The sequence below is a fragment of the Thalassophryne amazonica genome, chromosome 13 (assembly GCF_902500255.1).
Source record: "Thalassophryne amazonica chromosome 13, fThaAma1.1, whole genome shotgun sequence".
Taxonomy (NCBI): Eukaryota; Metazoa; Chordata; class Actinopteri; order Batrachoidiformes; family Batrachoididae; genus Thalassophryne; species Thalassophryne amazonica.
The window spans coordinates 18996948-19009307 of record NC_047115.1 but is presented as its reverse complement, the minus strand read 5'-3'; the positions used below and the strand labels follow the sequence as shown (position 1 = coordinate 19009307).

The 12360-nt window shown below is 43.1% G+C and overlaps 1 pseudogene; it reads left to right on the top strand.

Annotated features, from left to right (window-relative positions):
- LOC117523853 overlaps positions 1 to 12360 on the top strand; it is a 50431-nt pseudogene that overhangs the window by 10273 nt on the left and 27798 nt on the right.

Here is a 12360-nt window from a genome sequence, read left to right as displayed (position 1 = left end):
TATTTTGCACAACGCCGCCAGTCCCCATAAGTGGTCAAATACCGCGATATCACTCGGGGTTCAAATGAGACTACAGTGCCCTGTTGTTTAGTTATTGGGGCATTAAGGAGCACCCTTCTAACTACACCCCTGCACATCCCACATTATGTTCCATATTGCAGTGTGTTTTGTCATTGTGTGTTTTGCAGTCTGAGCCTATCAGAGTTCTGGTGACTGGTGCTGCTGGGCAGATTGCCTATTCTCTGTTGTACAGCATTGCCAAGGGAGATGTCTTTGGTAATGACCGGGTATGAAATGGATTAGTTTGTCCTGTGCGCAGCTCCTTATTGTGTAAGGCAGTGTAACCTGTTGGATTCGTGTGTGGTGTCATACTTTTCCTAATGAAATTACTGTATTTTCCAGGATACAAGTTTCTTCAGCCAAAAAAATGTTTTATGAAGAGAAAAACAAAAAGCAAACAAAAGTTGCACTGAGATATGTCACATTTATTTAGCAAAATGATGAATAGGCACTTTACGAGGTCTGTCCATAAAGTATCGTACCTTTTTAAGTTGGGACATGCCTATCTCAGCTTTCAGTGCTTACCAGTCGAGTGAGTATAAAAGAACTTGTGGAGAGCTGGACATGTCCCAACTTGTCCTCTAACACTCCGAAACGGAGGTGTTCCTTTGTCTCGCTTCATCAGCGAATTGGTCGTGACTCGCGAAGCCTCCGCGCGGCTTTCCATGACAAAATCTCTTGTTAAAAGTGAAATCTGCCGGAAAATGGCTGATGTCCAGGTCTTGTGATAACCAGAGAAAGAGCACACGACGGTCTCGTATCCACAGAGCCATCAGCTTAGAAATGATCCAGTGGTTTGTGCCGCATCGTTGCAGCTCGCAGCGCGGCGCACCGACCGTCCTTAAAGGGGTCCTTATACCTGTAGTTAAAGTCCTTATTCTCTGTGAAGCCTGTAAAATTTTCACTGAAAGCCAGATAAATTTTTGAATGGTTTCCAGGTGCCAGTCTCTAACAGCTTCTGAAAAAATTCTGATGGAAAAAAAGTCCTTTTCATTCCGCCATTTCCAGACAATGAAAATCCGACGAGGGGGCGGGACCACTCCTTCCACAAGGCGTGCTTACAGGCGAATGACGTCACCGACAGGCGTGGAAAAACTCACGCATGCGCACAAGGGTTCAAGCATGTCTGACGTAAAAACATATGAATGAAATCCATATAGTTTTTGAAAAAAATAAAAAGGTACGATACTTTATGGACAGACCTCGTATATGACTCAAAAAGCCATCAGAAACTAATGAGCTAATGTTATTGTACCAGGCCCAAAATGTGAGTAAACTGCTTATTTTGGCTACTGAATAAGCAATCATATGTGAGGTAAATATGCAGCCGTATTAAACATTTGAAATTGTGCACTATTTAATTGTTTACAATGTACTAAAATACATTTTTAAAAGATAATTGACATACCTTTGCTTTACTCACTTGCTGTTGTCATTCTTGTTGTTTTTATGCCGTCCAAAATAACTGTTGTGTGGAATCTTTAAAAGTTTTATTCCATGGCGTGGTCTCTCAGGTGGAGAGCATTATTTCTTAAATTTATGCAGGTTTTTCACATTTAGAGCTGAACCTCATTCAGGATACAGGAGCAGCTTGTCAAATGTAGATGGTGCCATCTTGTGGCCATAGATGATAATGCAGCATTTACACACACACACACACACACACACACACACACACACACACACATATATATATATATATATATATATATATATATATATATATATATATATATATATATATATATATATATATATGTATATATATATATATATATATATATGTATATATATATGTGTGTGTGTGTGACTTTGGAAGTAAGTCTTAGTACCTCACAAGCTGGTTAAAAAATATATAATTAACAGACTTGTACTCCAGAAATACAGTAATGCAACAGAGCAGAGATCAGGCCTCCAGCATGGACAGCGGTACCATTGGTGTACAGAGACATTCACCAATTTGCTTTCTTTCAAATTTACACACATTAAAAATAAATGATTTAAAAAGATATTAAACGTGATGTAGTCACCTTTGTTACACTGAGTGAAATTTTATGAACGACCAGGTGACATCTCTGAATTTTTCCTGTGCACGCACTGTGCGAGCAGGCATGATCCTTTTGGCGCATGCTGGGGTTGGTGAGCTACGTGATTTAAGTCTCATGAAGCTCTCCACTTCACTGCTATATCAGTCTGTGTTATATATTGCTGTAATGTATGTTCATTAATATTCATTGTATTTGCATGTCATCCCAGTGCCTCCTTTCTCACTGTTCCTCTTCACCTTCCTCACTATGCTGTCTTTCTTCCTTCCTTTGCCAGCCAATCACCTTGCACCTTTTGGAATTGACTGCCATGCTCAGTCCTGGTTGGTGTCATGATGGAGCTGGAGGACTGTGCCCTCCCACTTCTGAGAGGTAACTAATATTTGACATAACATTCACTATCGTGCTGAAACTGATTTTTATTTTCAACATATATGTTGATCTTATTTCCAACTTTTTTAGTTAGGTGCGGTGGAACAATGACCTTGGACTTATTTTCTAACAAAAAATAAAATTATTCTGTTGGAGGAGTCCACAGTTCTCTTAAATTTAGGAGGTGGTCAGGATTGCTTCTGTAAAATTATGACGTGATGAAATTCTTAAGTCACTTGATAAATATTTGGTTTTCAGTAAGTTTTCTTTATCAGTCTCATCACGGTAACCACTGCAGTAACAACAGTCATGAGGCGCCGTTCTGCACCATCTCCATTGTTCACCGGGATTTTTCCTTTGAAATGGTGCTGTCCTTTGCTTTGTTTGGTTTGGGGCTGTGAGAGACCCCTGTTTTAACCAAATGGGCTGCAAAGACAACAGTTCATGCACTGAGGAGGACCCAGAGGTGCAGGACTAAACTAGTAGATTTATTTATTTATTTTTACCCAATGCCAAAATATGGTGATTGGTATTGTGAAGACTTTCCATCTATCTGTCTGTTTGCCTGTGCTCGGCATAACTCCATTCTTATCAGTGCCAGGGTCATCAAATCCACAAGGAACATTCTTGGGACACAGACCTTGGACAAGTTCATACATGGATAAACTTAAATCTATTTTAAGGGGTTAAAAGATCACATTCTTTCTGCACACTCTTTCACTGATTCCATGCTGATGCAGCCGAAGGTACTTTAGCATTGCGTTCTATATTTTTAAGTTGATGTGCACATCAGACAACAGATAGCACTTTGAAATTTTCTGGCTATAAGTGTTTTGTAATGGCAATAAATTTTAGCATTATGATAGATACTTTAGACTATCCTGTAGCTAATTTGTTCTTAGTGGAAAGAGAATATTTCCAAAACCTCATTTGCTGTCTTTTCATGTATAATGTGTGTGTTTTTAAATGATAAAGTGAATGAATCAGCCAAGGGAGTAACTTTGATTTTGATATTGGTGGGGACACAAAAGTGCTCCAAGACAGATTTTTTTTTTTGCATTACCAATCATAAGTTCATGTCATGCAGATGTTATAGGTTAACGAGCCATCCCAATGGTTAGGAAGTTGTTCTTTCAATCACAGGGTTGCAGGCTCAAATCCCAACATTACCTCTCTTTACACCTCCATCCATGACTGGAGTGACCTTGAGCAAAGCAACTAACCCAACATTGCTCCAGCTATACATTTAAATTGAATTCATCGAGGATGGATATTTAACACGAAGTATTGCAATGACCGTATCTGCTAGTGTTGTGACGTTCGTGAATGAATTGATTCCCGTTTGTCTGTCTGTTATTGTGTCTGCCCGCGCAGTCTTTTAATAAGTTCCCTGCAACTGTGCAGTAGCCTGGCTGAGGGGGGCTTCGAGCAGTGGCATACATTTAACCCTTTATGTGCCATAATAATGGAGGACAACGGTTTTATTGGTCGTGATTACACAATAGGGGGCTGAATATTGGTAGGGACGTGACCCTAGCGTCCCTACCCAAAATTACGCACTAGGAATCAGCACATACACCCCCCTGAAAAATAAATAAAATAAACCCTTACAATTTTGAGGGAACTAGCAAAATACAATCCTTCACAATGGAAGTATTAACTGAATCTGTACATCAGTGTATTCCCAAAGATTATGGTCAAAGCTGTAAAAGGAAATGATTAAATTACTGTTGTAGCAAGCACATTACATGAATTGAAATGTTTCAGGAACTTTATGCTTTACCAATAGTGTCAAACCCCTTTTATTTATCCTTTTTCCTACTTGCAGAGATCATTCCCACTGACGAGGAGATGGTAGCCTTCAAAGATGTAGATGTCTTAGTGGGCTCCATCCCCAGGACGGACAACATCAAATGGAAAGACCTGCTCAAAGCTAATGTTGCGATATTCAAGAACCAGGGAGCCGCACTAGACCGGTATGCCAAGAAGACTGTGAAGGTAATGACATTTTGTAACTACTACCGCTTTTCCCTGCATTTTGTCTTGAAGGCTTTTGTTCTAAAGTACGTCGCCTGAGTTGCTTGTTGTACATTGTTTTTTTATGGAACATAAACAAATTAGTATAAATAAGTTTTTAAATTAGGCAGGTGCATAAATTTGGGCACCCCGACAGAAAAAATACATCAGTACGAGGTCTGTCCAAAAAGTATCGGACCTTTTTATTTTTTGCAAAAACCATATGGATTTGAATCATGTGTGATTGCATCAGCCAAGCTTGAACCTTCATGTGCATGCGTGAGTTTTTTCACGCCTGTCGGTTGCGTCATTCGCCTGTGAGCAGGCTTTGTGTGAGCAGTGGTCCACCCCTCTCGTTGGATTTTTATTGCGAATAAATGTCTGAACGATTTGGAGCTTTGCTGCATCAAATTTTTCCAAAAACTGTGAGAGACCTCCAGCTGGACACCATTCGGAAAATTTAGATGGCTTTCAGTGACGATTTTATTGGGATTACACAGATTAAGGAGTGCTCCAGCTGGTTTAAAGACCCCCCACAGCGTCTGAGAGCACGGCGCGCTCCGAGCGCCGATCGACAGGCTGACACCCCGCTGAAACAACCAGATCATTTCCAACGTGAAGGCTTTGTTGATCCGGGACGTCGTCTGAAAAAGGCAGAAGATGTGGACATCAGCACTTTTTCGGCACATTCTACTGTTACAGGAGTTTTTTTCATGGAAAGAGAAGCGGAGGATTGCGCCACTGTGCCACTCATGGCGTGGGACAAAACCACCTCCATGTTGGTCTCACAGGACGGCTTTCAGACGGCTTCCGGTTGCTTTTCAGTCGTGTGAGTATCCGAGAAAGTGTGCATGAGCTGGACATGCCCCAACATGTCCTGTGATGCCGCGTTCACACCGGGCGTGATCAGACGCTACAAATTCGCGTGGGTTGCCAGGCGACGGACGCGCCTCCTTCGCCCGGTGTGTCGCTCTGCTTGGGTGGACTTTCGCTGCGAAAATTCGCCCCGGTGTGTCATCATATAGGAGGAGCTTCCATTCCGCTCCCCAGCTCCGGTTGTCAGTCAAGCTAACATGACAGACCTTGATCACACGGAGCGCGTTGCTGTGGAAAGCTCCCAATACAGAGTATCATTATTTGCTGCAGGAGCTGTGTCTGGGTGACGGCCGCTTTCAGCGGTCCTTCCACCTCTGCGGGACCCAGTTTGAGGATCCACTGTCCCGTTCGCGTGCGCACATGTAAACAATTAAAAAAAAAAAAAAAAAGAAAGAAACTCTGCTGCTTGCTGCAGCTGGCTCTTCCCCCAAAAAACTCTGTCATAATTATGTTTAGAAACCAGTCACCATTTGTTTTATTATACATCTGTGTAGTTAAAAAAATATTCTCTACAGACGATTCGCACACGCGCGCATGTAAATAAAAAAGAAAAGGAAAAAGCTCCGCTCTCGCTGCTGCAAGTAGGGCTGCTGCTCGCTCCAAAAACTCTGTCATAATTGTGTTTAGAAAACAGTCACCATTTGCGTTATTATACAGCTGTGTAGTTAATAAGTAAAATAATCTCCAGGACGATTCGCGCGCACGCACGTAAAATAAAAATAAAAAGAAACTCCGCTCCACACTGCTGTGGTGCTGCTGTTCGCTCCAGAAACTCTGTCATGATTGTGAAATAAAGGACAAAAGAGACATAAGTCCTGCTCACAGGCTGCTACCAGATACAGGACATGTTCACATCTTCAGTCAAACGCCAGACATCTCCACGTCACTACATATTCAGTCCCTGATTGGTCATCGCGGCGTGACGAGATGAAAAAGTTCAGATTTTTGAACTTGGGGAGGAGGGCAACGCGATGTGACGCGATGCAATATCGCGCCACAAACGCGCAAAATCGCTTCACTCGCATCCATCGCGTCGCGCTGCGCGGTTTGGCACCAAAACGCGTCCTTACATAGGGATTACATGGCAACCTGTGGCTGCAGTCGCTCGCGTCGCGCCCAGTGTGAACGCAGCTTTAGGCTTCATCACGGCCTTGCTTTGCGCCATGCGGCTCTGCCGCATGGCGCGCGGAATTCCTCTGCACATCTGTCTCAATGTGCCGAAAAAGTGCTGATGTCCACGTCTTCCGCAGTTCCTGTGCTAGTCAGACGACATACCGGATCAAGACAGCGTCCAGTTTTTTCATGGAAAGAGGAGCGGAGGAATTCCGCTCGTCGCGGCGGAGCCGCATGGCGCAAAGGAACGCCGTGATGAAGCCTCACAGGACATGTTGGGGCATGTCCAGCTCATGCACAATTTCTCGGATACTCACACGACTGAAAAGCAACCCGAAGCCGTCTGAAAGCCACCTGAAAGCCGTCCTGTGAGACCAACATGGAGGTGGTTTTGTCCCGTGCCATGAGCAGCACAGTGGTGCAATCCTCCGCTTCTCTTTCCATGAAAAAAACTCCTGTAACAGTAGAATGTGCCAAAAAGTGCTGATGTCCACGCCTTCTGCCTTTTTTGTGAAAGTCAGACGACGTCCCGGATCAACAAAGCCTTCACGTTGGAAATGATCTGGTTGTTTCAGCGGGGTTTGAGCCTGTCAATCGGCGCTCAGAGCGCAGCGCGCTCTTAGCAGCTGTGGGCGGTCTGTAAACCGGCTGGAGCACTCCTTAATCTGTGTAATCCCCATAAAATCGTCGCTGAAAGCCATCTAAATTTTCCGAATGGTGTCCACGTGGAGGTCTCTCAGTTTCTGGAAAAATTTGATGCAGCAAAGCTCCAAATCATTCAGACATTTATTCGCAATAAAAATCCGAAGAGAGGGGTGGACCACTGCTCACACAAAGCCTGCTCACAGGCGAATGAAACAACCGACAGGCGTGAAAAAACTCACGCATGCGCACGAAGGTTCAAGCTTGGCTGATGCAGTCACACGTGATTCAAATCCATATGGTTTTTGCAAAAAATAAAAAGGTCCGATACTTTTTGGACAGACCTCGTATTTAGTAGATCCTCCTTTTGCAGAAAAAACAGCCTCTAAACACTTCCTATAGCTTCTAGTGAGAGTCTGGATTCTGGTGGAAGGTATTTTGGACCATTCTTCTTTACAAAACATCTCAGGTTTGTTGGTTTCCGAGCATGGACAGCCCGCTTAAAATCACACCACAGATTTTCAATAATATTCAGGTCTGAGGACGGAGATGGCCATTCCAGAGCATTGTACTTGTTCCTCTGCCTGAATGCTTTAGTAGATTTTGAGCAGTGTTTAGGGTCATTGTCTTGTTGAAAGATTCAGCCCTGTTGCAACTTCAACTTTGTCACTGATTCATGAACATTGTTCTCAAGAATCTGCTGATATTGACTGGAATCCATGTGACCCTCAACTCTAACAAGATTCCCAGTACCTGCACTGGCCACACAGCCACAGAGCATGATGGAACCACCTCCAAATTTTACTGTAGATAGCAAGTGTTTTTCTTGGAATGCTGTGTTCTTTTTCAGCCATACATACCGCCCCTTGTTATGTCCAAATAACTCAATTTTAGTTTAATCAGTCCACAGCACTTTATTCCAAAATGAAGCTGGCTTGTCCAAATGTGCTTTAGCATACCTCAAGTGACTGTTTGTGGCGTGTACACAGAAAAGGCTTCATCTGCATTACTCTCTCATACAGCGTCTCTTTGTGCAAAGTGCGCTGTATAGTTGAACAATGCACAGACACTATGTGCAGCAAGATCATGTTGTAGGTCTTTGGAGCAGGTCTGTGGGTTGACTATGACTGTTCTCACCGTCCTTCGCTTCAGCTTATCTGAGATTTTTCTTGGCCTGCCACTTTGGGCCTTAACTGTGCCTGCAGTCTTCCTGTTCCTCATAGTGGAAACTGACAGCTGAAATCTCTGAGATAGCTTTTTGTATCCTTCCCCTAAACCATGATGTTGAACAATCTTTGTTTTCAGGTCATTTGAGAGTTGTTTAGAGGCTCCCATGTTGCCACTCATTAGAAGATATGCAAAGAGGGGAAACATTTGCAAATGGCCACCTTAAATTTTTCAATTCAATTCATTTATATAGCGCCAAATCAAATCAAATCAATTTTATTTATATAGCACCAAATCACAACAAACAGTTGCCCCAAGGCGCTTTATATTGTAAGGCAAAAGCCATACAATAATTACAGAAAAACCCCAACGGTCAAAACGACCCCCTGTGAGCAAGCACTTGGCGACAGTGGGAGGGAAAAACTCCCTTTTAACAGGAAGAAACCTCCTGCAGAACCAGGCTCAGGGAGGGGCAGTCGTCTGCTGGGACTGGTTGGGGCTGAGGGGAGAGAATCAGGAAAAAGACATGCTGTGGAAGAGAGCAGAGATCAGTCACTAATGATTAAATGCAGAGTGGTGCATACAGAGCAAAAAGAGAAAGAAACACTCAGTGCATCGTGGGAACCCCCCAGCAGTCTATGTCTATAGCAGCATAACTAAGGGATGGTTCAGGGTCACCTGATCCAGCCCTAACTATAAGCTTGAGCAAAAAGGAAAGTTTTAAGCCTAATCTTAAAAGTAGAGAGGGTGTCTGTCTCCATGATCCGAATTGGGAGCTGGTTCCACAGGAGAGGAGCCCGAAAGCTGAAGGCTCTGCCTCCCATTCTACTCTTAAAAACCCTAGGAACTACAAGTAAGCCTGCAGTCTGAGCGCAAAGTGCTCTATTGGGGTGATATGGTACTATGAGGTCCCTAAGATAAGATGGGACGTGATTATTCAAAATCTTATAAGTAAGAAGAAGAATTTTAAATTCTGTTCTAGAATTAACAGGAAGCCAATGAAGAGAGGCCAATATGGGTGAAATATGCTCTCTCCTTCTAGTCCCCGTCAGCACTCTAGCTGCAGCATTTTGAATTAACTGAAGACTTTTCAGGGAACTTTTAGGACAACCTGATAATAATGAATTACAATAGTCCAGCCTAGAGGAAATAAATGCATGAATTTATTGAATGCATGAGTTTTTCAGCATAACTCTGAGACAAGACCTTTCTAATTTTAGAGATAATGCGCAAATGCAAAAAAGCAGTCCTACATATTTGCTTAATATGCGCATTGAAGGACATATCCTGATCAAAAATGACTCCGAGATCACAACAAATCACAACAGAGTTGCCTCAAAGCGCTCCACACAGATAAGGTCTAACCTTACCAGCCCACTGAGCAACAGTGGTAAGGAAAAACTCCCTCTGAGGAAGAAACCTCAAGCAGACCAGACTCAAAGGGGTGACCCTCTGCTTTGGCCATGCTACAAACATAAATTACAGAACAATTCACAGAACAATTCACTGACGAATATACAAGAAATGCTATTGGCGCACAGGACAGGGGGATTGCCAACACGAATACAACTCCCATCTCTGGATGGAGCTGCACCTTAAACAGAAAGAAAAAAAAAAACCAGAATCAGGCATCAGAAAGACAAAAAAATACTCTATAATTTGCCAGCATTAAACAACAAGAAAAACAGAGAAATACTAAGGTGATAGTCCTGCACCCTGAGAACGTAAAGCCCGGGCCGGTACGTAAGGTTTAATTAGGTCAGCTAGGTAGGGAGGTGTCAGTCCATGAATAACTTTATAGGTTAGTAGCAGAACCTTAAAATCTGATCTCACTGGGACAGGAAGCCAGTGAAGGGATGCCAAAATGGGTGTAATGTGGTCGAACTTTCTGCTTCGTGTCAAAAGTCTGGCTGCAGCATTTTGAACCAATTGGAGACCCCTAATGCTAGACTGCGGTGAACCAGAAAATAGAACATTGCAGTAGTCCAATCTAGAAGAGATAAATGCATGGATCAGGGTCTCGGCATCAGCCATAGACAGGATGGGACGAATCTTCACTATATTTCGCAGGTGGAAGAAAGCAGTCCTAGTAATATTTCTAATGTGGAGGCCAAAGGACAACGAAGGATCAAAAATTCCCCCAGGTTCCTCACTTTGTCAGTGTGATGTATGACACACGAGCCGAGGCTGAGTGTTAACTGGTCAAATTGATGCCGATGTCTCACTGGACCAAGAACCATCATTTCAGTCTTATCAGAGTTTAAAAATAGGAAGTGTCTAGACATCCAACTTCTCACTGCTGCAAGGCAATCTTCTAAGGATTTTATGTGAATGAGATTACCAGCAGTTATCGGCATGTATAACTGAGTATCATCAGCTGTGGAACCCCAAATGTCATGTCACTAAGGTTAGAGGTAGTGTTACTATACAAAACACAGTGAGAACGACTGGTCAAGTATGACGTCAGCCATGCAAGGGCACTCCCAGTAATCCCAAAATAATTTTCCAGCCTATCAAGTAGAATATGATGATCCACTGTATCAAATGCACCACTGAGATCTAACAGCAACAGAACCGTAGTGGTGTCTGAATCCATTGTAAGCAGAAGATCATTCACCACTTTAGTAAGAACCGTCTCTGTGGAATGATATTTTCTAAAAGCAGACTGCAGTGGCTCAAAGAGATTATTCTCAGTAAAATAGTCTACGAGCTGCCGTGTGTTGGGTATTTTCTCCTCCAAACATTTTTAAAACCTTTAACAAGACAAACAGAGTCAAGAAACACCAGTGAGACAGAAAATCAAATATTACGCGCGGAGTGCGGCCAGGCTGTACACCAAGGCTACACTAAAGTCTGGCCTGCTTTTCCGCTCTTTTTATTAAGAGACGCCCTCATCACATAAACAAGAAACTTGTCCTAAGGGTGGGGGTAATGACGCAAGACAAGTTTCTTCCCATAACATAAACGCATACGTCAAGTGCAGCTGTAAGGAAGAACACTTCAGGTCAGCACATCTCGTTCGTCTGTTGCAGGTATCAGCTGTTCTGCATCTGCCTGAAGTGTCCTGTCTTCCACACTCCTTCACACTAAACACCACATCACAATAGTCAAAACGTTCTCTTGCTCCCAGTCGTTAGAGGCTGCGAAAACAAAGTTATGTTATAACAATAAGTACATCCAGTCCTTCATTCCCAGCTCAGATTGACCCCAGAGTGCTAAAACAAAATTGAATTCTCAGGATTGCATTAAGACAGGTGCAAAACAGCACATCTCCGTTCTCATGAGAAAGAAGACAAAGCTAAAACAAGGTTGAATAACACGTACGTTCTCAGGGTGAAGTGCAAAACAGCACAACACCGTTCTCATGAGAAAGAAGACAAAGCTAAACAAGGTTGAATAACACATACATTCTCAGGGTGAAGTGCAAAACAGCACAACACCGTTCTCATGAGAAAGAAGACAAATGTACAAACGTTTAACAGTGATAACATATATACAAAATCTTTAACATTCCCCTCCTGTTTATCGCCTGTTAAACATACAGTAGGCATCACTCAGCTTAGCACTTCTTTTTGAGATTTTCACTAAGAGGTTCATCATGGTATGTTTTCTCTATAGGCTTACACCCCAGAGGTGATGTCATCATTGTCACCATCATCGGTGTCTGGGTCATCATACTTCCATTGGTCTGGGTACAGGTCAGGAGAGCCATCGTCCTCCTTGTCGTCATCTGTCCCCAGAAGTGGATATGATGCTGGACCCCCTCCTGGTCCTGGACTTATTGCTGTGGTTATCATTCTATTTACAAGGCCTCGGAGACATGGAATACAACAACATCCACACAATGTTAGAATTGCAGCAAATACTGCTATAGACACTAATAGTGAAGAAATCAAAGACCTCCATTTTCCCATCCCTTCCAGCCACCAATCCCAGCCTTCGGTGTTTACTCCACTGTGCTCTTTCATCTTCCTGTTCAACGTTCTCAGCCCGTCAATGGCTTGAGTGAGACTGCCGTCTGCAGCTGTGTTGTTGGGAATGAATGTGCAGCATTGTTCTCCGAACATGG